The sequence below is a fragment of the Candoia aspera genome, chromosome 4, assembly GCF_035149785.1.
Source record: "Candoia aspera isolate rCanAsp1 chromosome 4, rCanAsp1.hap2, whole genome shotgun sequence".
In the NCBI taxonomy this organism is placed as follows: Eukaryota; Metazoa; Chordata; class Lepidosauria; order Squamata; family Boidae; genus Candoia; species Candoia aspera.
The window spans coordinates 42,912,548-42,939,217 of NC_086156.1; the positions used below are offsets into that span (position 1 = coordinate 42,912,548).

Sequence of the window (26,670 nt, forward strand, 5' to 3'; positions counted from 1 at the left end):
TGTCTTTAGGGTGCTGGTTTCTCTGGGTATGCCTCGTGGAAACGTCTGGTCAGTTGTTTTGCTAAGATGTGTTGTGCCTGGACCCACTCTGGGTGTGGGAAATGCTTCCATTTGATGAGGTATTGTAGTGTGCCCCTTTGCTTTCTTGAGTCCAGTATTTCCTGTACCTCAAAATGCTGTTGTTTGTCTATCATGATGGGTGGGGGCGGGGGGTCTTCCGTGTGCCATTTGGATGGGCTTGTTGGTTTCAGCAGGGCACAGTGGAATACCAGATGGATCCGTCGTAAATTGTGGGGCAGTTCCAATTTAAATGTAACCGGGTTGATTACTTCTGTGATTTTAAAGGGTCCGATAAATTTTGGTGCCAGTTTCTTCAAGGGTTGTGAGGTTTTTATGAACTTAGTGGAGAGGTAGACCCTATTTCCCACTTTGTAGTTCAGTGCCTCCGCCCTGTGATTGTCTGCAAATTTCTTGTACGTGGTTTGTGTGTCTGCTAGGGCCATTTGGATGATTGGCCAGGTTGTTGCCAGTTGTGCCACCCAGTCATCTGGTGAGCATGGTGGTGCATCTGATTGAGGTAGTTCTGGTATCGGTACAAAGTCCCTTCCATAGACCACCTTGAATGGGGTGTGGCCAGTGCTCTGATGTACTGCATTGTTGTAGGCTACCTCTGCAAAAGGTAGTAGGTCCACTCAATTGTCCTGTTGGTAGTTTATGAATGCCCTCAGGAACTGTTCAAGGGTTGAGTTTAGGATCTCTGTAGATCCATCTGTGTGTGGATGCCACGCAGTGGACAGTGCCTGTCTAGTCCCAATGAGTTTTAAAAATTCCCTCCAAAATTTTGACATGAACTGTGTGCCCCTATCAGTCACCAAACGATAGGGGGCACCGTGGAGCCTGTATATGTGTGTGAGGAACAGGCGTGCCAGTTGTTGCGCGGTGGGGATGATCGCACAAGGGATAAAGTGTGCCTGTTTTGAAAAGTAGTCTTTTACCACCCAGATGACTGTTTTCCTTTGGCTGGGTGGTAGGTCTACTATAAAGTTCATGGAAATTTCTTCCCAGGGGCGGGAGGGGCTGGCTACTGGCTGCAACAGCCCTTGCGGTTTCCCCCCCTTCCGTTTGGAGGTGGCACATGTGGGGCAGGCAGCGACATAGTCTTTAATGTCCTTTCTAAGATTTGGCCACCAAAATTGCCGTCTCGTTAGATGTAGGGTTTTTACGAACCCAAAGTGCCCCGCCGTTTTGTCGTTGTGTGAACGGTTTAGCACTTCCCCCCTCAGTGACTCTGGCACGTACAAAACTTTCTCTTTCCAGGCTAGGTTGTCTTTGAAAGATACATGGTGTCGGTTGTTTTGCAACCATGTATCCGTTTGTAGTGCCTGAGCGAGTCTTTGTTGCCAGTCGAGTGAAATTGAACGGCGCCTCCATTCATTTTCTGGCGTTCGTGCTGGCGTGTGGTGATTTCTCGTCTGGCTGCGTGTGACAGCTGGGCATCCCAGTTGTTTGCCGGTCCATACTGTCCCCACGATGTCCGAGGCTTGCGTGGTGTCCTGTGGCTGTCGGGAGAGGGCATCCGCCAGGAAGTTCTTCCTTCCCGGTATAAATTTCAACGTGAAATTGAACCAGCTGAAGAACTGTGCCCAGCACACCTGTTTCGGGCTGAGGCGTTTAGGTGTGCTGAGAGCTTCCAGGTTCTTGTGGTCTGTCCAGACCTCGAAGGGGCAGGCGGCCCCTTCCAGTAGGTGCCTCCACGTTTCCAGAGCTGCTTTTACTGCAAATGCCTCCTTTTCCCATACGTGCCATCTCCGCTCCGTTTCGGAGAATTTCCGGGAAAGGTACGCGCAGGGTTTCAGCTGGTTGTCAGAGTCCCTTTGGAGCAGGAGAGCTCCGATGGAGAAGTTGGAGGCGTCTACCTGCACCACGAAAGGCTTGGTGGGGTCGGGGTGTTGTAATACTGGCTCTGCTGTAAATAGGTTTTTTAGTCTCTCGAACGCCGTTTGGCAGTCAGCTGTCCAGTTTAGTAGCGCCCCCGGGTTTCTCGATTTGCGAGTGTCCCCCAAGCCCTTGGTCCTTAGGAGGTTAGTTAGGGGCAATACAATCTCCGCCAGTCCTGGGATGAACCCCCTATAGAAATTCGTGAATCCGAGGAAACTTTGTAGTTGTCTCCTCGTGCGTGGGCGCTCCCACGCCAGTATAGCTTGGACCTTGCTTGGGTCCATTTCTATTCCTTTTGCCGAAATCCTATACCCAAGATAGTCAATTTGTTGTTTATGAAACTCGCACTTGGAGAGCTTGGCAAATGGCTCTGCCTTGCGAAGTTTCCTGAGCACTTCTTTTAACAACCTTTCATGCTCACGTTCCGTTTCTATGTATATTAAGACATCATCGAGGTAAACCAGCACCCCCTTAAAAAGGTGGTCGCACAGGACCTCGTTGATTAATTGCATAAATACACCCGGTGCCCCTGCCAGTCCAAAAGGTAGCACCTTGTATTGAAACGACCCCAATGGGCAGTTGAAGGCCATTTTCCACTCATCCCCCTCCCTTATCCTTTTGCGGTAATAGGCTTCCCTTAGGTCTAGTTTAGAGAATACCTTACCCTTTGCCAGGTGGGACAATATGTCCTTTATTAGGGGCAGTGGGCTTTTATTGGATACAGATGCGGCATTGAGGCCCCGGTAATCTGTACAGAGCCGCAGTGACCCGTCCTTTTTCTCACAAAAGAGGACTGGCGCTCCTACTGGAGAGTTTGCAGGCTCGATAAAACCCCTTGCCAAGTTCTTATCTATAAATTCCCTTAATGCTGCCAGCTCCCTCTGGGTCATTGCATATATTTTGGGTTTGGGGAGGGGCACCCCCGGGACCAGTTCGATGCTGCAGTCTGTTTTCCTGTGGGGGGGGAGTCTGTCCACCTCCTTCTCACAGAAGACATCTGCGAAGTCCGCGTAGTTGCCTGGCAGGCCGTCTGGCAACGCCGTCCCTCTGCACTCCGAGGTCGTTGTTGCCCTTCCCATTGCTGCCCGGGGGACCCTGTCCCCTGTGGGTGCTTGGTAGTGTCCGTCAGCAAACTTGATCTCTCTGGTTTTCCAGTTGATGACTGGGTTGTGCTGCATGAGCCATGGGATCCCTAGTATAAGTAGGGGTTGCCCCACTGGTGCCACGATGAAAGCCAATTTTTCCTCGTGGCTGCTGAGCCATAGCGCGGTTTCACTGGTGTATTGGGTGACCGGGCCCCCTCCCGCTGCTGATCCATCAAGCTGTGTAAACACCAAATGGTGCTGAAGTGGATAGCAGTGGAGGTTAAGTGCGGCTACCAGGTCTGGGTGCATTAAGCACTTGGAGCAGCCTGAGTCAATCAGCGCCCAGACCTTTTTTGACTTTTCCTCATGGGTGAGGGTAACACAGACATAGAGGGTGGGGCATTCTTCACTCACTCCTCCGTCGGTGCACCTGCTGCCTTTTTCCACCTGTCCTCTGGCGCCCCTTAGGCCAGGTGGCTGGCGTTTCCCGTCGGCTTGTCGGAGTTGCTTTCCTCCTCCTCTGAGCTGTAGGGGAACTGTCTGGCTCTGTTCTCCCCCATCGCCACTGGTCGTTTTCTTGGCACTGGGGTCGGCGTGGCTGGTGCCCTCCGTGTGCTCTCTCTGGGTTTAGTTTTGGGGCAAGCCGCCGCCTTGTGATCGTCCTTGCCGCACTTGAAGCACTCGCCCTTTGCGAATCGCCGGTCCTGTTCCTCCTTCCACGTGTGGGATCTTGCCTTCCTTGGCCCTGCAGCTGTGCGTGATGCTCTCATTGCCTCTGCCTGCTGCGCTTCCCTCTTGGCTTGGAGGAAAGTGTCTTGGGCATCCTCTGCTTCCCCCGCCAGCTGGATCCACTCGGTTAGGGAGTTGGGGTTGTTGCGACAGAGTGCCCACCTGAGCACGTTCAGGTTGAGTCCTTCTTTAAATTTCTCAATCAGAGTTGATTGAGACCAGACCTCCACTTTTCCGGCCAGGGCTTGAAACTCCATGGCATACTCTGCCAGGGGCGATGTCCTTGCCGGAGCGTTTTCAAAGTCCGTTTTGCTCTTTCTTTCTCCAGGGGGTCCCTGAAGTGTAGTTCCATCGCCCGAAGGAACTCTGTACTGTCCTGCAGCTCCTGGGCACCTGATTGGCACAGTTGGACATACCAATCAGCGGCCTGTCCTTTTAGTTTTATGGCCAGGGCATTCACCTTGCCCCTTTCAGTCCTGAAACAGGGGCCCCACTCTTCGAGGTAGTATCTGGCGTTCATTAAGAAAAAGGAGAGTTTTGAGGGGTCCCCGTCAAACTTTACGCCCAAGTCCTTGGCTGCCATTCTGGTTTGGCTCCAGGTCACATCTGGGCCGTGCAGCGTGCTTCGCGGGGGTTGGTGCGGGTCGATTCGTCTCCAGGCATCTGGTGGTGTCGGTGTCCTCTCTCGCCGGGTCTCCTCGTAAGTAGGTCATCCCCACGACAGGGTGGGGGGGTGGGATGTCGTCCATCTGGTGGGCTCCTGGAACCGGGCTCTCCCGTAGTCGCCGCTGTCCTCTTGGTCGTCTCTCCATCTTTCCTCCGGGTGTGCCTCCGCTCGTCGGGTGGGCTCCTGGGGTCGGGCTCTGCCGTAGTTGCCGCCGCCCGCTGGGTCATCCCTCCGTCTTTCCTCCAGGTGCGACTCCCATCGTCGGGCGGGCTCCTGGAACCAGCCGCCGTCTGCTGGGTCGTTTCTCCACCTCTCCTCCGGGGGCGACTCCGGCCATCGCGTGGGCTCCTGGTACCGGACTCTGCAGCGGTCTGCACCGTCCTCTCGGTCGCCTCTCCGTGTCTCCTCCAGGTGTGTCTCCACAATGCTGCTGCCGTGGGATCCCTGCGCCGCCATCAGCTGCTGGAGCAACAGCTGTACTGCCTGCAGCTCCTCCTCCATCGCGCTTAGCCTCGCCGCCGTCCCCGAACTCCTCCGGGTGCACTCGGCTCTCCACTCGCTCTCGTCTTCGTTCGCCGTGGATGACGGTCCATCCCTCAGTTCCTCAGGGTTGGTTGGTGAACCTAGAGAGGATCCCCCCATCTCGTCCACGGTGGCCCGTGGGCCCCGGGATGCCTGGGTGGTCACCCCCCTTTCCTCTTCCCCCGAGCTGGATCCCGCGCTTACCTGGGCGTTGCGCCGCCCGGACCTCAGGCACATCCCACCCGAGGGGAGGGGAGCTTCGCCGCTGGTTGCCGGGTGGTCCCGTCGCCGCACTCCGTTGATCTCCATAACCTAGCTGGGTCCCTCACAAACTGATTGGATAGGTGCTAGGTAAAAAATTTTGTCGATTCCCGTTTTTATGTCAGGGCCAGCCTCGCTCCGAATAAGACACGGACTCACTTAATGGGGATTAAGGATTTCCGGTTTATTGAAACGGTGCTGACAGAGAGAAAAATGGGAATGGAGGCATGGTGGCATGGTACCCTGTTTATACCCTCTTGCCGGACCCCGTGCTCCTCCACCCTCCATTGTCCCCACTCCTCTGACCGGACGGGTGATTTAGGTGTTGATGTGATTTGTGATAGGTGTCTGGGCGTTTTCTCAGCTGCCATCTTTGTCCTCTGGTTGCAGGTGCGTCCTCCGGGGCACAAGCCTTGAGTTCTCCTGTGTCATTGATGCTTATCTGGATTACCTAGTGATATCCTTCTATTAAGCTGTAGATCAGTTCATGGGTGTGGACGCTTGGGTGATTATCTGAGCATTGATTTGATTGTGATCCTTCCTCTCTTTCCTGATGATCATGATCCACGTTGTGAGGCTCTTGTGTGCCTTGCAACGGGGTCATGACACATATGGTAAAACTTCTTAAAAGTATCCATATACCCCACGTATAAACTGACTCTCAAATTTTTAACTAAAATACCACAGATTACCCATAGATAAGCTAATTGTGAAAACTGAAACATACAAAAATGTAGAGGGTCAGCTTATTTGCGGATGAGCTTATACACAGGTCTTGTCAGGCCCAGCCCAAGAACAACAAAGCACCAGTCCAGTCAAACTTCAGCTCTTTATTTGCTCACACCATATAGACAGAATCTTGCCAGACTAAAGCTTCTCTACCTAACCTCTGGGGAAATAACCTGGGAGAGCTCTAGGGCGGGGCTATTCTGAACCTCTTAGTTTTCCCACCATTGCTTCCCAGACCTTGCCTCCTCTTATCCCTTCCACCTTCTTGGAATGTGCTCCCTCCTTCCTGAGAACCAGTGGCACCACCAAAATCCATCACATTACCCCCCCTTCAGAGACACATTCCATAACAGATATATACGGTAAAATAATTATTGATGTCACAGACTCTGAGCACCAAAATTTTCCTTAACTGATTTAGTCTAACTACAGATAATTAAAAATGGAATTTAGAATCCAAAAAAATCTGAACACAAACACCTTGAAAGTTAAAAGCTAAACTACAGTTCTCTTCCTAACCCGCATCCTTGAGAAGCAACAATGCCACAATATTGCAAATATTTCATGAGTAGAAGACTGTGTTTGTGTTGTTGCTGTTATTAACTTCTATTTTTAAAACAGAAGTCCTTTTCTTTGCTGCTTGCACTTCAGTTCTCATTGCTTTTGTATTGCTAATTGTCCGAATGCTTACATCATCCTGTTTTAGAGCTGAAACTTTTTTCAATTATAGACATTGATCCAAACACAATTCTTATGAGCTTTAACTAAGTTTCTGGTAGATTTATAATCTTTTTTAAGGATTAATTGCTCTTTTTTACAGCAGTGCAAATGGAAATTGTGAGACCATGACATCATGAGGCAACTGTGGCCTGAGTTGGCAATAGCAACCATTCATAAATGAAAAAGGAGTGTATATGAATGTGAGTGAGAAAGTTCTTCATTATCAAGGCTTACAGGAGGGCTGGATCCCATGCTGAAGCAAATTACTTCAAAATAGTTTCAGCTTCACTGCCCACAGCATTTATTAAATTCACTATGTCGAGCATTGCTGCAGTGCTAAATTCAGGGAAATGGTACTTTCAGTCAGGCTAATGAACATGGCAGCTCTGAAGACGGTGATTGCTGACATTTCCTTTCTTCAACATTTTTTTTCTTAGCTCTTCCATTCACTTAGACTCAGTCAAAACTTCCAAGCTTATTGCTTGGAGTCTGGACAGGGCTAATTGAAGACATTGCACTGCCTGAGGTGAAGGACAAACTTACTTCAGCATTGAGGGGACAACCTGCAGGCTTCTTAAGGAATGCAGGGCGGATTGACTAATACCCATACATCTGTCCTTGAGTAAATCTGCCTTACTCTGACTACTAATAGGACTAGACTTCAGTCTAGTCTGGATTTACCTGCTTTACGTAGGAGGACTACTAGATGGACCGGCAAAACTGGAATAGATCTTTCACAGTTGTGAACTCTGATGGAAGAGATACTCTCTGTTCTATTATTCTTGAATCAGACTATCCTTACTAGTCTCTAGCCTTTACTTTAAATCAGAATCCTTCTGGCCTTGTAATGGAGATTGCTGGCGAAGAAGGAAGGGGCCCTCTCCAGTGGGAAAAGCACACGTGCAGTGTGGAATCCATTGGGCTCCTGTCTATTACGCTAGAACAATAAATACTAGAGTACAATTTCTGACTCATCGTGGTTCTTGCCCTATTTCCTGACATCAATCCAGCTAAACTGAAACAGAACTAGCAAACTCTAGTGGAAAAACCCCAGAACACTAAGGCGGTTCTTTTCTTATCTTCTTGGCTGGGAGCACAATGGATTCCACACTGCGCGTGTACTTTTCCCCCTGGAGAAGGCCCCCTCCTTCTTTGCCAGTGATCTCCATTACAGGCCTACAGCACAGCACTCTACTGCTTGTTTGTTACTTCTTGTCTTCTGGATTAGGATCATCATCTGGAAGGGAAAGGAAAGTTCATCTGAGAACTTTCATTGAAGTCTGGATGGTATTAGAAGTACCACTACTGCAACTTGCAGCAAAAAGGGTCAGTGTAGACAACCCCTATTCATGTTTCCAGCCCAACAGCAATGCTCTCATTCAGGATACTCCATTCTATTGTATTCTGCCCTCTCCCCAATTTTCCTGTAACAATTAACATCCCATGCTCAGGAACATATTCAGCCCTTAATCGATTGGTCTGTGAGTTTTTCCTTCCCTTTCAGTTTTTCTTACTCTATATGTAACTCTGCCTGAGGTGAAGGACAAGCTCACACACACATGCATATGCACACAGAGAGGTCAAGTGATACCTTCCTCTTGAACGGGATGGTGCTGTTTGGCTACATGAGAACTAGTACTCAGATAACTGAGTTCACTATTAGTACAGAAGATTATAGGTTAGCAGTGGTTCAGTTTGTGACAACTAGCATTTCTGTGGGTATTTTACCAACAGCTTGTGAAAACTAAATGCTGTCTCTATGGCAGTGTTTCTCAACCTCAGCACTTTAAGATGCGTGGACTTCAACTCCCCGAATTCCCCAGCCAGCATGGGGAGTGACTGGGGAATTCTGGGAGTTGAAGTCCACACATCTTAAAGTTGCTGAGGTTGAGAAACACTGCACTATGGGATAATTTAGTCCTGTCATTATTCTTTGGACAGGTGGACCCTTTGGAGTTGCAATCATTAATAATTTCATACCTTCTAGAAAACATAATTTGCAATACTCTTGATTATGTTTATATTGCTGTAGACACTTGAGATTATATAGACAGTAAAGAGGTACCAAAATGCAGAGCTCATTTACTATATTTCTCCTGGAGGATTTGAAGACTATCACACTGTAATGGTTTAGAATATATATAAATCCAGAAAGACATGCACATAGTTTATTTTCTACTCTGCTCCTTTAATCCTTTTCTAATTACACTAGCATAAATATAGTTCTTAATATTTTTATTACATTACTAATGAGAATCTGTTGTAATTTTTTAATGAAATTGTGTTATAGTCTTGTCCAATACAGGATCAGTTTGACTGTAATTACCGTTAGGTTTGATGTATTGCATTAGCTTAGTTTTTTTATTCAGAAAACATGTTTAAATTTTTATTGCAAAAATATTGGCCATATGTTAAGAACTTTTCAGTCTGCCTTAATCTTATATCCTCAAAATCTGCGAAGTAAAGCTATATATATATATATATGTATGTATGTATGTATGTATATATATATATATATATATATATATATATATATATATGTATATATGTATATATATATATATATACACACACACACACACACCACATACATACAAACTATTTTCAGGAATAGTGTTATTTTCATAATATTATCATATTACATTATACATACTAGTCCTTGATCAGTTTTATATTTTAATATAGAATTGCTTCTGATTTTAAAAACCTGGTTAAATTTGCATTTTAAATTCCTGTGCGGTTCACACATGTGCAAGTTGCTTTTTATACAAGAATAAAACAGTGGCTACAGTTTATTGGTACAGCGGAAGCCAAGGATTGTACAGTCAGGGTTAAAGTATGCAATGTGAATGGGTTCACACATGTGTTAAGACATGGTATGGCTTCTTTTTCTTAGTGTACAGTAGTGCTGAATTCAGCCAACTGTAGCTTAATCAGCAATTCATAGTAATGCACTCGATGATTTAGCATGTGTAAACTAAACTTACATATGGAAAATCTGTCAGTTTGTTTTATCCTGATTATATGAGTAACATGTATGCATCATTTTTATTCTCAAAGAATGGTACACAGAACAAAAAATTGGCCATGTAATGGTTTACATCTCCAATTTTCTAAATGGTTTTCTAACAATTCACTTTTATTGCCATTTTTTGCTTCTGCTTTCAGGATTTTTTTTTTTGCAAACAGCATGAAATTTTTGCTTTACTTGCTTTGATGTTTTACTTCTTCAGCTGTCTATTTTACCTGCAGTTAATCACAGCCTCCAGTTTTTCATACTAAGTACAGTCAATCAACATCATTTTGTGGATGCAATGCATGATGCCCTGTTAACAGTTTTGATTGTATTTTGGTTGCAGGATTTTTAATCTAAATTGTCACATTCAAGTAACACTCAAGCGTGTATGGCTTTGATTGTATTTCCACCAATTTAACATTGAATTCAGAATTTTTCACATTCTTTTAAAATATTTTAAACTGGTTTACTTTTTAATTTCACCATGAAAGATGTTTTCTAATTAAAGTATTCCTAGATATTTGTAGCTTTCCTCTATGGGCAAAGATTTTATGAGATTCCCATTTTTTTAATTGTATGCCTTCATTTTGTTTAATTTTTCCTTTCTTTATCCCGATCAAATTTGTCAAATCTAAATTCCATTTTCATATCATCACTATATATCCTTACAATAACAAGTAAGGATTCAATTTCAGTTTTTGATTTTCCATAAACATCCATGTATAACAAGTGGATAACAGTAAGAACAGACCACAGAACAAAAAACTGGTTTAAGATTGGGAAAGGATTATGGCAGGGTTGTATACTCTCACCCTACCTATTCAACTTGTATGCAGAACACATCATGTGACGTGCTGGGCTTGAGGAATCCAAGGCTGGAGTTAAAATCGCTGGAAGAAACATTAACAATCTCAGATATGCAGATGATACCACTTTGATGGCTGAAAGCGAAGAGGAACTGAGGAGCCTTATGATGAAGGTGAAAGAAGAAAGTGCAAAAGCTGGCTTGCAGCTAAACCTCAAAAAAACCAAGGTTATGGCAACCAGCTTGATTAATAACTGGCAAATAGAGGGAGAAAACATAGAGGCAGTGAAAGACTTTGTATTCCTAGGTGCAAAGATTACTGCAGATGCTGACTGCGGTCAGGAAATCAGAAGACGCTTAATCCTTGGGAGAAGAGCAATGACCAATCTCGATAAAATAGTTAAGAGCAGAGACATCACATTGACAACAAAGGTCCACATAGTTAAAGCAATGGTGTTCCCTGTAGTAACATACAGCTGCGAGAGCTGGACCATAAGGAAGGCTGAGCGAAGGAAGATAGATGCTTTGGAACTGTGGTGTTGGAGGAAAGTTCTGAGAGTGCCTTGAACTGCAAGAAGATGAAACCAGTCTATACTCCAGGAAGTAAAGCCAGACTGCTCACTTGAGGGAATGATATGAAAGGCAAAACTGAAATACTTTGGCCACATAATGAGAAGACAGGACACCCAGGAGAACATGCTGATGCTGTACCCATCTGCAGGTTCGCCATTCAAAGCATCTTTTCAAAATCCTCTCATATGTTTACTTTGCTATGTAAGAATTCTAGGCAGTTTTAGGGCTTCCAGAGGAAGAAATGGTGGACTGACGACAGCTCCATGAAAAGCAGAGCTGATGACCATGGCAAAGAACAAAGAGCCAGCGAGTAGACCAGCTCTTCAAACCTCTCTGGACAAGGAGAGGATGGGAGATCACCCACAAGTGCTCCAGACTGTTGCCCCTCATGAGGAGACTGCAGGACAGCAGTCTCTGGTGGGTTTTGAGGACTGGGAGATGAGGGAATAGCCATCTTGCTCAAACCGCAATTGGTGCCTTTAAAAGGATACTAAGTTTGCATACTTCCTTTTCTAATTACATTTGGAAATTGTTGACTACTCGTTAACTATTAGAGACCTTTGGATCGACAAGTCTGAAAACACTGGGTGAGTCTGCCCTCAGTCTTTAATGAAAGAAAAATTTAACTACAAGCTTAAGAATTTTTAAAAATTGAAATAAACAATTCAAAATTGGACACTAGGAGAACTAAACATTTTAACTAAAGGAGAAGAATACATAAACCTGATTAACAGCTACAGAATTATGGAAAATATTATAATATTGGAAATACTGATGAACACTTTTGAAAAATGGAATCAGAACTTAATATCAACAATGTCAATAGTGATGTTTGTTTCTATGGATAGATTGTGTCCAAAAGACACTATGGAAGAAATGGCAGAAGAGGAACAAGTTTTATCTGACAAGACAGATAGAATTGATGATGAAAGTGGATCTACAAATGACAGGCTACAAGAATGATATGGAAAAAGATGTCTCATTGGACATACAAAAGAAATCAGTTGATGCTTTAAAAATCAAAAGGGAATTACAAATAATAAACAAAGAGAGTGACCTAGATAATTCTTTTACATTGGATTTACAAAAGAGGTTTGTTAAAGCTTAGATGAATCTAGTGAGAAGGGGCAAAAAGGAAATGAAAAGAAATCAAGTTCTATGACATTACTTGAATGGACTAAAGATTATGATTGTTAGAAGTAAAACAAAGGAATATAAAGTTGGTTTATCTGATCAAGGTTAAAATAGATATATTGTTATATCTGGCAACCCTTAACGGACTTTTGCTGACACCAAGACTGAAATTATGATGCTTAATGGATTTGTTTATAGATAAGAGATGGGACATGGGATGAAGAGATCATTGATTGTAAATTAAGAGGAGGTGAAAAGCTACTAAAATTGTTTATACTTGTTGTGATGAAGGTTGGAAGTCACTTATTTATATATTTCTTTTCTCTTTCCTTACTATACTCTTATCTTTCTTTTCTTTACATTTTTTCGTTTCCTTTGCACTCTTTACTCTTTCTTTCAATTTTTCTTTCTATATTTTAGTTTGTATTAGTTTTTACTACTGTAATTATAATCTTTAATAAAATTATTTTTAAAAATTTCTGGGCAGTTTTAATTGGGGGAAAAAGAAAAGGAAGAGTACAAACAATTGCAAAAAGGAACAACCACAAAATATTAGACACTTTTCCCCAGGCAACTCTTCCCAGTATGCTTCAATTGTGCATTTTGCTCTACCTGTTAATGGGTTTTTGTGGTTATTTGTTTTTGAATGAGAGGGAAGTTAAACAATAAAGGACTCAGTGCCTTGCACTTCCCTTTTGCCTTAGCTAGTTCTTGAAGAATTTTGTATATTTTTCCATGGCTCCCCTGTTCTTTTCCAAACTACTTCTCCAAAGCTTTATCCCACAGCTTTATTGACTTACCTGTTTTCATGAGGTCAAAATGAAAATCATTTTGTTTTGCCCAATTGGATATATTAGCCAAGTACCAAAAGTCAAGGTAGGAAGTGTCATACATAACCTCTATTGTCCGTACTAAATGGGAAATAATCTTCTTTTGGAAACATTTGTCTAGAAAGACAAGATATACATATATAATCCCAGCTTACCTAACAAAATCCTCTGGTTTATCCCACAATCCCCCATTCTCCTAAGAAATGCAAGGGGGAAGGGGGCAAAAAAGGAAATGTTGGAGCAAATCATGAACTGAGGAATGCAATCCATATACTGAGTGTTTGATCTAAACTCCTGTCAGCCTTATGATAATTGTTTTTTTTATCATTTTTGTTAAGTTGTGATAAATAATAACAGTGTAAATGCTTTTGAAAAGCAAAACTGAAGAAAACAGAGCTTAATGCATTTGCTTCCTCTGTGGTCTTTCACTACCCCCACTTAACAAAGTCAAAGGAAGTGAAGCTTTGCCTCAGAAAATGATAAGGAGGACTCATTAGAGGCACTAATCAAGGTTTCTTTAACACTTACACTGGCTAATTGTTAAGTGAGCAAGAGAATGACAAAATGCAATGAAATTATAAAAAGTATTACCTTACTCCCTAATCTTCTTTTTGTCTGTAAGAAATTAAAACAACAGTATTTTTTATTAATCATTCCTGAAGTTTTGACTTTAGATTATTAATATTCCACCAAGAAAGAAACTCCACCTCGGTAGCATGGTTCAGACTGACTCCCCAAATAACAAGCACTATCTTTATCCAAGTGAGGTTACACAGTCCATTATGAAAATGTTTCAAGGCACCAGAGTATTAAAGCTGAGAGGAGGAGAAAAAAAGCACAGCAGTCCTGAGCTGAAGAGGGGATTGGTTTAACCTTGGCATTTAAAATAGTTGTAAAATGTGCAGTCCACAGGAGGTCTAAATCAAGGAAGCATTTCCCACCCCCACCCCCAAATTATAATGCTTGGAATTTCAGCATTTCAAAGTACAACGCATTCACATTTTGAAATGCAGTTGGTGCTAGAAACCATTAGCTTATTTACTAGATAGAAACCCTCTAGCTCTTTAGCACACATATACCATTTTGCTCAAACAGTGCACAGTGCTGTAGATCTTTGACAAGCTATGAAGTGTTCTTCCTTAAACACCTTTAACTCATGGTCTGGATTTACATATCATCCTTGGAGTAACAATGCCATGTGGTAGTGTATCATGCAAACCATGTTTCGGTAGTACTACTGAAATTAAATAGTATTTAAGTCTGATTGATTTTGGTTTGGCAGGATCTCACCCTTTAACTATTTAGATTTTAAATTATCACAGTTCAATGAGATGTTCTAACTATCTTATTTTCTACAGTTTCTTTTATTGGATAAAAATCACCCAACTTCATTTATGAAGCAGTAGTTAGGGTATCCATTACCCATATTAAAGTATATAATCCCTGATAATTTCTATATTATTCATATCTGGAAATATCACAGATTACTTCCACAGCCCATACTTTATCAAGTTTTAATTATCATTTCACTTTCCCAGGTTTTTTTTTATGTGAGTGTTGATATCTCATTAAACAGGTACTAATTTACACCTGATGAGGACCAATTGGTTGGCTGTTTCCAGTGGATCAAAACTGATTAACAATTTGGAGCCTGCAAATGTTGATGCTTCTTAATTACAATTTGTTATCCGCTATAGATTAGGCTTCTGGTTTATGGACTAGGCTGCAATTTATTTTTAGTCTTCTTAGTCATAATAATGGTCAGATCTACACAGGGCCTGTATTCTATCGGTACCTTGACTGCTTCACTCTTGGAACACATGAGACATTGCCATGTATTATTGAGTATATCATATGTTTCAAGGCTGCCCTGCTATCAGTTTCCCTTGTGGAATACTGTCCAGAAAAGATGTACACTGTAAAGGAAAAAAAACTAAAGAGTTTTCTTTAGGCATTATGAAACTGAGAAGAAAGGATTACAATCTACTTCACTGATAAAATTGGTTTTTGAAGTTCACTAGAGAACATTAAGGAAATAATGGGAAGGGGGGAGGGCTACTCCAATCTCTGTTTTTCCCAAAGGATCACTGGTCAGGAAATGGTTTTTTTAAAGTATATCAAATGTGCAAGACCAAAGAAATAATGGACTGAACTTGTATATGTTAACAGAAAGAAAATTGGACTAAAATAAAAAGAAACATCACCATCAGAGAGAGAATGAGTCTGTCATGATCCCTGTCAGATAGTACTACAAATCCCAGGAGACATTGCAGTTTGTGCTGTCACAGACACCATCTTAAATATTTTAACACCCCCACTCTCCCCTACCTGTGGGTTCTGCTGATTTGGTACTAGGGAAAGCCTAATTTCCCCTAAGTCTTGGATTTGACTGGTTCAAGGAGAAAATCAATTCCTTCTGAACCTACACCCCGGGCACCTGACCTTCTAAATCCCCCATGTCTGCAAGAGTGGTAACATAAAGAATGGCAAAGAAGTGCAAGGCTTCAGGAACGGGCTCCTTGACAGTAAAGAATTACTCAGAAGTCAGATGAGTTTAACTGCATTTCTCTGCCACTGATGCAATGAGCATGTTGGGAAATTACTGAGGGTAATTTCCAGTAGTTTTCCAGTTTAGTCTACACCCAACACATTACCAGTCAATCCCTATAACCAGATCAGAGTTAGCACATAGGCCACTCAATTCAGCTAGCAAAAATATAGTTTATATTTAAATACATTAAATCTAGCCTAAACATCAGGAAACATGAAAAACACTTAACTGGCAAAATGGGATAAAATGCAGTGGAAGAGAGAGAGAGGGAAGGGAGAGAAACAAAAAATACACAAGAATTTACATTATATATCTATCTATCTGTGTCAAAAGGATACAAAATGTGTATGTCGGAAAAGGTGCTACCAGAGTTTTTGGAACCATAAACCTACACAGCTCTCCTCTACAGCGCCAACCAGATACCAAGTTTCTCCATTTTTTTTCTTGCCAAGCTTGTCTAGAAACCTTGAACTGACAATGATTCCTGTTCTGTCTATTGAACGTTGACTACCATAAAGAACTTTGTACATTCTGAAGCTTGAATTTGGACTAAGACTTTGCCAATCAATTCCACTGTCTCTTCTATTGTTGACCATGTTAATGATTTTTCTAAAGCCTTCATATCAGGATGTTCTTCTCCTGGGTTATGTATGTTTCGTGTAGATATTTTTCTGTGTTGTTTTCACATGTCTACTGAGTAGCTATTACATTTTGCAAAATGCTTCTACCACAATGGTCCAAACGCAGAAAGAGTTCTAACATAAATTCCACCAAGTACATGAATACTTCTATCCAACTAGGAACCATATATGTCCTGTTCATGATCTAGTTGACCATGAAGCAACCAAACAAAAAAAGGACTTCCATCATGAAGTTTGAAGTTCAAAGTTAATTCCAAGATGAAGCTTGTGGACTGAATAGAAAGTGCCTGGAGTGCTTTTTCAGAAAAAGAAAACTATGACAAAGCTGTTAGGACAGTAGTTGCTTCATTTATTTCTTCTACCCACTCCAAACAGATCTTTGGCATAACTGTTAATGCCCTTATATAGTTAGGCTGGGATTAAAATATTACTTATGATTGATAAGTTTTGTTGTTTCAGGAAAAAACATTTTCTTTATTTCTGTATGCTTAGCATAATCAGATACTAATAACACCTGGTTTTCTATTCAGTCCACAAGCTTCATCTTGGAATTAACTTTGAACTCCAAACTTCATGATGGAAGTCTTTTTTTTTTTTTGTATGTTTGTTTGTTTCACCATGCCTGCTTTTCATAATCCATATTTGGATGAAATGTTCTTGAAAATCTGTAGACTTCTTTGTACCATTTTGTTTGGTCCTGGGAAACCAGCTATGAATTGTGGATTTTTTTTTTTCTTGCTCTTGAGAGATGGACATTGCATGTTCTGGATTACAACGATTTATGGTACACTTTTATGTTTTCCAGAAATTTTTCATATTTAATAAATTAAAAATTAGGTAACAATTTCATAATTACAATTCTCACTTACAGAAACAACTTAAAACTTCACTGAAGGTAAGGAAGGATGAAAGGGATATGTAGCTACAGTAATAATAACCAATATGTTTTCTAGTGGATTAACTCTTATGTCTGGGTTAAATGAGTAGTATTGATGCATGAATATCCCCCCATCAAAAAAAAATTCTTCATGGAATTGCACCACTTCTACAATAGCACATTTGCTGGATTTGAAGCAGAAAATGTTTGAATTACAGATGACTAAGTATTGGAATGCCAATGAAAAGTGAAGCCTTAACCTCTGTGATTTTTGCATTTATTGTGAGCCTGAAGCTGGCAAGGGTGGAAGCAAGAGCCTGAGAACAGCCAAGAGGGTTATCAAAACACGGTGCAAGTGCCCTCCACATCCAAGGCCAAGAAATGAGCAGCAGGCAAAGTCCCTTGCCACATAAGAGTGGGAGAGAGACACAAGATTTAAATTCTGGAGCTGTTATAGAGGGCTTGATTCTGCAGTACTTGTAGCTGATTGCCTTGATTAAGAAGGTTTCTTCTCTCTGCAGTAAAAGTAACATATCTGTCCAAGTCTTGTTCTTGACACTTTGCTGTTAGTTCCTAAGTGTAGAAAGAGAGAGGGATTTATTGCAGGGAGCTGATAGTTATATCCCTTAAGAATGCTCACAGTGCAACAGATGTCTGTGTGTCTATTAATGCACACAGCCTTAAGGATTTTCCTATAATGTGCCCATTTTGTTTAAGCATTTTCAAGCATTTTTTTTTCTTGCTCTTGAGAGATGGACGTTGCATGTTTTGGATTACAACGATTTATGGTACGCTTTTATGTCTTCCAGAAATTTTTCATATTTAATAAATTAAAAATTTGGTAACAATTTCATAATTACAATTCTCGCTTACAGAAACAACTTAAAACTTCACTGAAGGTAAGGAAGGATGAAAGGGATATGTAGCTACAGTAATAATTGGTTAGCATACAAGAAATATGTCCTTTTCTCAATTTAAATAAATCTGTACATTTTTCTAAAAGGACAGTTTGACTGGATCTCAATTAGGTCTTCTACAGTGAAATTAACTCTGGCAAGGAAGAACATTTAAAAAGAAATCTTAAACTGCATGAAAGGAATTGCCAATTTTTTTTTCTTTGGTTATTTTGCTCAAATCATTAACTTGCCCAGCAGTAAGATGAAAACAAGAAGCAGATTTTTAAAAACACAGAAAGAATAGTTGTACTTCTGAATGTATATTGTGATTCATTTACAAAAATAACAACTTTTAAAGATAGTGCAATAGATCAGTTTTCCTGTACTTGATGTCTTCCAATCCCAATGCTAGTTGGGAAATCTAATGGCTGTAGTGCCAGCATCTCTGGAAGGCGTCAGCAGGCGATTTTCCAGAGGCCATCAAAACACATACTAGAGGGGGTGGGGGACCGCCATCTTGACTTCTTCCCCCCATCCTGCCAATGCCTCTTGGGCTCCAGGTAAGGGAAAGCTGCATATTGCTGTTCAGCCATACAAGATAGAAATGCAGATACTTTCTACATGATAGAAATTTAGATATTCATAAATTTATGCATCCTGTAAAGGTTTTCTTTTCCTAGAATCATTGTTTAAGAATAACTATTATTGTTCCTTCAGGGGCAAAGTTGTCCTATACTAAAGTTCTGCTGAATTAGCTGTTTTAGAATACAGGTACAGTGCTTTCAGATTCAGGTCATGGTCACCCAAAAAAGTACCCTGGTGGAACTATCTAATATACTAACAGAACAGCCTGCCAACTGAGCCGTTCTTCCAAATATGGTGCACCAGCCAAATGGCCAAAATACAGCACAGCCATGAGCTGGGGCATCACCACTGTATACAGGTTCTCTTTGATAGAATAAGAAATCAAAAGGGTATAATTTAAAGAACCCACTCATATTAGGAGAAAGACCCTCAAAATGACATGTGGTTCTTTTTAATACAAACCAATATAGATATAGGATAACATAGGAAAATTAAAAGAATATTGCCCATCTCTAACTCCAAATCGGAAAACAAAAGGTTATCAGGATGTGCTTACCTATGGTTTGTGGGAGATGTCCACAACAGGGGGGCACGTGACACCTCATTTCCAAATCTGAAAACAAGTCTGTCAGCGTGTGGATACTTACAGCTTGTGTGGAGGGGGTGGGGGGCGCATGACCTCTCTCTTGCCCTACAATGAGCACATGAAGGACAACTCACAATACAGAACAGTGCAGAAAAGGGCACTTTACACATAAAGAGAGCACTTTGTTCAAACAATCTGAAGGTGAACCTGGGTACATTCCTAACACATCTCTCTGCTGACCAAGTGCTTCTGTCTCAGGACTCTAGACTCCAACTGGAGGGCCATGAGAACATATTCTTCAGACAAGCAAAGAAAGATGGGAGCAGATGCTGCAAAGTATGCCTGCTTGTGACTATTCATTGTCTTCTTACACTTTTGCATATCAGAAATGGGTCTGCCTTGTTCTAAGACAGGAATGGGTAACTATTGAATGTCATGTGCCCCATCTTGTCTTTCTTTTCCCATAACTGATGGAGCAATGATACAAAAGTAGCTGAGGCTGGCTGGGGGCATCATAGTTTTCTTTTTAAAATGTTATGCCTATTGTAGGGCTTCTACAACAGTTCTACATCATTTTTATGTGCTTCTTGCCATAAAATGATAAGAAACTGCCATTAGTTTTCAGCAATTATAGTTAGATGAGATTCCAGGGGCTGCAAAGAAGAGGTTGGAGGCCACTGCAGTGCTGCAGTAGCAAAAAGCAGCGTGTAAGATTTCTCCTTTTGCTTGCTTCCATTTGGACCTTCTCTTCATTTCTGTTCCTCGGCCTTTGCTGTTGTGCTGAAATTCCCATGACAATATTTGAAAGGGAGAAAGAAATGTTAATTCTTGGGTGGGTATGTGAGCCATAATGTTAGCATTCGTTTGTGTATTCTTCCAGCTATATTGCCCATTTCCAGGTCTTAAAATTCCCTTGCATGTTTTTTTAGTAAATTCATTTACTGGTGATCATTTGGAGCAGGGGAAGCTGTAAGGAAATTTGACCTACTTATTCTACGAATATGTATATTGTGTTTTACCAATATATGCCTCAGAGTTCCATGGTTTTAGGGACTGCCAGTGCTCCACTAGAGGGAAGGTGGTAGCAGCACTGTAATGGGCATCCATATTCTGCTTTCATAAATTTGCTCATAAGGAGAGCTCTACTGGTCTACACCAACATCTTTGCAGTCATGCATACTCTTCCTCCAGGGAGCAACCAGATGCCTATAGACAGTCCATAAGAAAGACATGAATGCAGTAGTATCCTTGTTTAAGAACACAACTAGCCCGTCACAGCCAAGAATTGCCCCATTACAAAAAGGATGACAGTACCCCTCTTCCACCGTTACCTCCTAGCACCTGGTATTTAATATATACTACCTCCAAAATTTTGGAGATAACAAATGGTTATCAAGCTTTGTAGCCATTGATAACCCATTCCTCCATGAATTTGTCCTGACTTTTTAAAAACCATCTAAACTGGTGGACATTCCCACATTCAGTTGCAACAAATTCTCAGTTCAACTATGTAGAGGTTCTTCCTTTTAATAGTACTTAGTTGACCCACATTTAATTCTAATGGATGAATTTATGTTCTTTCAAGGCTCCATCCAGAGTACCTGTCAGCACCTGGTCATTCAAGCATTCACACAATCACAGTCAAGAGGCTGAGATTCCTTTAACTGTTTAATGAAGCGAAATGAACGGTACAGAAGTAAAGCTGCGAATGGAGAGTTCCCACTCAAACCTAGATTTAATACTACATTCCCTTAATTTGTTCCCTTTCCCACGAAAGCATGTCATCCCCCTTCCCATCCAGGTGGTGTTCCTGGTGTATCTCAACCCATGGTCCTTGATGTCTTCCATAGCCATAATAATCCACTTCACACTCCAACCTCACACCCCCTCCCATCTGGCAACACAGAGCCTACACCATTTACAAGGAAATGATGGCAGATCCTCCAATAAGGGGTTCTGTGAATCCTTGGATCGGGGGGATCTGACAGTACCCTTGATATGTGAGTGGCTGCTGGTTTTCCCACCCACCCCCAGTAATGTTATGTCATTAACTGCCTTTTTCCATCCTTTTCCTCTTCTCCTCTTGGGTTAAGCATGCATCAGATATGTTGGCTATTCTACTGGTGTAGCAGTAGTATAATGTAAATCTAAATGCAGGATGGCTCTTTCCCTCTTCCAGAATTCTGGGATTTATTCATAAAAAAACCTGAGCAGAATTACACTGTCAAGCAAAGTTTGCTTCAGGTTGTTTTTTTTTAATATCCCTGGTTTTCTTCTCATTTTACCATTGTGGTGTTGCTGTTTCTCCAAAGGAAACTCACTCTACAGTAGCTGTTTCAAATTTCACACTGCTTGAAGAAGGAAGATCATTAAAAGTATCTTTATTTTCTGGTTTCTTGACTCTTGAAATCAAGCTTCATTTTTCCTAGTTCACAGAGTATGGTTTCTTGATGTTTCTAAAGTCCCCGGAGAGATGCTAAGTATGTTAAAAGCTGATATTCTTGAAAATAAATCTCTCTCCAGTGTTAGGATGGTGGGCATCCTGTGAAAAATTGAAGCAGGTATGTCTTGATTGCTTTCATGTTAAATGGACTGAATATTGGACTGATTTCCCAACAGCCAGAAGATTTCACATTAAGCTTGATTTGTCCAAATCCTTTGCTATGGCAGTCTTCATTTATGAGTCTTCTGGGAAAAGAAATCAACAATTGCCAATTCTCAAAGTACTGAAGTAATATTTTGTTATAGCATATGGCCTTTCCAGGCTTTAGACTCAGTCCAACTAAAGTTAGTCATGATTGTTCTATTGAAACCAATAGAACAAGTTAATAACTCAGATCCCCTGCTTTCTGGTAGGGAATTCAATACATTCTGCTGTGTTCTGATTGTAAAGCTTACAAAATTCCCCTTTCATAACAAGAACCTATATTGATATATACTAAACAACATATGTGGTGGCTTTGTTGTTTACTGTCCAATCATTTTCTGCCCATTTTGTAATTTTGTTTCAGGGTTTTGCAATTTCTCAGCACTTGCACCAAAGGGAATGCTATGCTTCCCTGAAAGGCAACCCATTGTTTTTTTTTTTAACCTTTTGGTACTTGAGTCTCATCCATGTATATTAAGAGGGTACCCTAAAAATGAACCCACCATCAAGCTACAATTGGAAAGGGAAGTTTTTCATGGAGATTTAACTGCTGTTATTTATCTCTTCACTGAGCAACTTCTCCAAGGAAAACTATCTTAGGAACTGTAGTAAAAAATTAAACAAAGCACCACTTACGAACATTAGGAAGATCACCCCCACTACGCCATCTCCAGGTCAAAAACCTTTACATTTTATTTTATTTTGTTTAGAGGGGAGGGACACTTGGCTTCCATCTAATTTTGGAGCCCCTGGAGACCCCAAATTTACATTACCAAAGTTCAGGAACAAGCTGCTGAAAATCGACACAGTGCAATTTCTGTTTTTTGTTTTTTTAATAATGAGTAAAATAGATGCATTAAGTCTTTAATACTGCAGCAGACCTATTTTACTCAAAGGAGTCTATCAAACCCCCCACCCACCGTTAATAAAAGGAACAGAGATTCTAGCTCTGCTCCCTCCAGTGATGTCATTATATCACAATAATACCTCCTACAGCCCCTGGAGAGAGAAAGAAGTAGGCAAAGCATTCAGAACACAGGTTCTGGAATTGCTTCTGACCTCTTTACTAGCAGTGGCCATAGGAGGCATTGGTATTCTCTTCTATGTAACAGAGTAACATGGTGTATGTGTGTCTGTCTGTAGTTTCTCTCCAGAGCTAATCAGGGTGTTTTTATAAGTGTTGCCCTTGTCTGGGTGTCTGTAACTTTGTATATAAGTATCTAACCAAGAGGAGGTATGTGTGTTGCCTCTGGATGTGTTTCTGCTCTACCCTCCTATTACGTCTGTATGTGTTTGTGTGTATCTGAGTCACATGACCAGGGAGAAGAAGGAGGGGGCTTAGAATGGAGCAATTGTCCACATTCTGAGCCACTGCCTCTCCATGCATGGCGGCTTTTTTGTGTGTCATGTTTTTCTCTGTGGCCCCTAGCTGGATCCATCCCATTTTCGAAGTTAATCTTTATTTTGATGGCGTCCCTCCCAACATCAAATGTGATTCTGTTCTGTTCTGTCCTCAGCAATTATCCTGCTGACCGACAGGTAAACTAGTGTCCCTCAACTGTGACAACCTGAAGATGTGTGGACTTCGACTCCCGGAATTACCCAGCCAGCATGCTGGCTGGGGAATTCTGGGAGTCGAAGTCCACGTATCTTCAAGTGCCAAGTTTGAAAAACACTGAAGTAAACAAATGGACAGAGTCCATTTAATAATTTCTTTCCAACAACTTGTTGAGTGGGAAAGTATAAGCAAGGAACTAATACAGCTCCCCCCACCCCCAGGTCACAAAATAATGTGTGCTTCTATTTTAGTCTATTTCAGTACCTAATGTCTCTGTTAATTCCTTTTGTAGTGGAGGTACTTCAATTGTTTAAAAAATAAAAGGGAAGGGAAGGGGGAAAAAAGCAGAAGTATAATTATTTCCCTGCAGCAAGGCAATCCCTCAGCTCCTGAACAACAGTGAGAGTGAGAGAAATGTAACTGCTGCACACATTAATTGATTGTCTCTTTAAGCCTTTTCTCTGTTTGCCCATGCCTTTCCTCCCACACAGGTTAATTTAGGAGTATTTTTTCCACCAGTGTTAGAATCAATTCAGAGACATTCTGTGAATGTCTTTTCAATCCCCTTTTTCAGAAATCTTGGCTCATAGCCTCACGGTGGAGTTGTAATCCAAGCCACATATACATCCCAATGGTTGCCTCACTTGATTTTTCTAGCTAATTCAACATAGCCTTGTTGTAGTATTCAGGACATTTCCTGTGGGGTTTTTCAAGTCTGAACAGAGATATTTCTTGGAAGATAGTTGGCCAGGTCTGAGAACTGTCTCGAAATTGATTCTCTTACAACTTAATCACTGTTAGGCTGTTTTCTTTTCTTTTCCTTGCTATAGTATGAGTTGTCCCCTCCTTTTTTTCTGTTCACAAGGCAAAACCTGGCTAATGTTGTTTCCAGTCTTGTTTGGAAATGTAGAGAAAAGAACAGCAACAATATTTATGGATGTTCATTGTCCGGAAGCATTTAAATATTCGTTTGAGCACTTCTAAGCATCAGTTTCCCCAGCAAAAACAGCTGCAAACCCTGAAGCGATATGAAAAGTACCTCAAAGAGGTAGTTGCTTTGGGTTTTAAGCCAGCATTTTGATTTTCCATGGAATTTGCTCTTCTGTCTGTGCTGATCTTTCTGGCAGAGCCAGCACAAGACAATGTGCAGAAGCTGACTGGACTAACAGTTGAAAGGATGCATGGCATTTCCCACCACATGTGAGACAGCACCCTAATTTAGGTGCCTTCAGCAGGGACATGTGCAGGTGGGGTCAAGAAAGTCAAGATGGCAGCTTTGGTGATTGAAGTCTTGTCTTAAAAAAGGGGGCAGGCCTTCGACTGCACAGCCATGCCTGTCATCTTGAGCCATCTCACCCTCCACAGATGCTCTTGGGTTCCAGTCAGACCATGTGACATAGATAGTTCTGCCATGTAACAAACAAAAAAGCTTCGATGGCAGAACAAGTTAGGAAGTTAATATCTTAGACAGTCCTTTCACTCTGTCTAATAGTAGGGCTGTCCCTGCCTATTCGTACATTTAGATTACAGGTAGTCCTCACTCAGTGACCACAACTGGGACCAGCAACTCCATTGCTAAGCAACGTGGTCATTAAGTGAAACATCACATGACTGCACCCAACTTACAATGTCGGTTCCACTGTGATCAAGTGACTCACCCGCAGCCATTAAGTGCAAATTCATGTGACCGTGACTTGCGACTTACTGCCAGCTTCTCCATTGACTTTGCTTGTCGGAAGCTGGCTGGGAAGGATTGCAAATGGCTGTCATGTGACTGTGGGATGCTGCAACAGCTGTAAGTTCAAGGATCAGTTGTAAATTTACTTTTTCAGCATCATCATAAGTTCGAAAGGTAGCTGAACGAGGCAGTCACTAACCAAGGACTACCTGTAGAAGTAATCCAGAAAGGAAACGTTGTAATTAATTTCTGACTTATTTTCAGCCCACAAAAGCATTACAGATTCTGGGGAAAAAATGTCAAAACTAGCCCTTCCAAAGCATGTTTGTGATCATAGTTTGAATACAGACATTCTTCCTTATAGGAGTTTGAGTTGAGGTAGGGAAATAGAAGTCTTAGGATTAGTCCTAAACAGAACTTGAAAGTATCTGAATGGTGGACATCTGTCCTTAACCACAATGATGCCAAAATATGTGTCATGATGTCACCATGCAAGCTCCACCCTTTTCTACCTTCACTGGCATTTGCATTGTAATGCTGCAACACATGTTTTGTCTCTTGCCCCCCAACCCCACAAGGGCACCTATAATCTGAACCAACTATGCTGAAAGACCTGATGCTATATGCTCATGACATTTCTCATTTCTCAGTGTTTTATTTAATGAAGCTTGCAGTTGCAACACAGACTTTTCCCAGCTTAAATAGACAGCGCTCCTGTTTTTATAAACAACATGGGCTAGAAAGGTCAAGAAAATGGTACAAGAACATAGATCATGCAGATTTTGTTTTTAGAGGGTAATTTAGCACCTCCTTGTCATTTTGTAGACATTACTCTGAAATGCTGTGTATGTAAGGTTCATGAAAGTAAGGCCCACATTTGAGAGACAGTCCTCCCTCCACGGATCAGTGGGTTGCCTCATTAGTGCAGAGACAACAGTGTGTCTCTACCACAAAAACTATAAATAAATCCATTTATCTGTAAGGTAGATAGAAACTGTAACTGAAGAAAATATAATTTGATTACCAAGATCTAAATGTACATTTTATTAGAAAGGTCTCCATGTAGTAGTATTCATGAAGGCTTTAGTATGCTTAAATAACCTTCTAGCAGCTGAAAATAACTTTTTAAAAAGGGATCTTGCTTCTTGTTCAAGAAGCTTAGGGCAGCATCTACGGCTAGGTTCTTACAACACAGTGAGACACAAACTCGCCAACCCCCCAGTGGCTTGCAAACAGTCAAGACAGAGGAACAGCCACCTTGGAGCCTGCAGGCGTGGGGGGCCCACCCCAAACCCTATGCAGTCTTACCAGGAAAAAACAATCCTGGTCCACAGAACCACAATAAGTAGGTATACCATATCTGGATTTTGGCAGCCCAAACAGAGCATGCCTATCAATAACTGGTGGACAATCAAAACATAGAGCATGGACAGAGAAGTGGCATCTTTAGAAGCTCAAGCTTAAGCTTTGGCTCAAGATCAGACTGCTTCAAGGTGCCCTTCCATGCAATCACCCAGTAGAATATTGTGCTTCTTTCCCCACCCCTTCTGAACAGCAAAAAAAGAAAAAAGAAAAAACTCTTTGAAATTGCAAAGACATTCAAATCTTTTCCAGAAAGTGACATTATCAGCATGTCTAAATA

The 26,670-nt window shown here is 41.7% G+C and overlaps 2 long non-coding RNA genes across 3 annotated transcripts in view; one reads left to right on the plus strand and one right to left on the minus strand.

The window, feature by feature from the left end:
• Positions 1-26,670, plus strand: part of LOC134497916 (uncharacterized) — an 854,438-nt gene that overhangs the window by 586,131 nt on the left and 241,637 nt on the right. The window lies entirely within an intron of this gene.
• Positions 20,801-26,670, minus strand: part of LOC134496203 (uncharacterized) — a 32,236-nt gene continuing 26,366 nt past the window's right edge. Inside the window, exons 3-4 of the long non-coding RNA XR_010067877.1 lie at positions 25,009-25,237; positions 20,801-21,833 (exon numbers count right to left, since the gene is read on the minus strand). This is a non-coding gene — a long non-coding RNA (uncharacterized LOC134496203). The remainder of the gene's footprint in view (positions 21,834-25,008; positions 25,238-26,670) is intronic.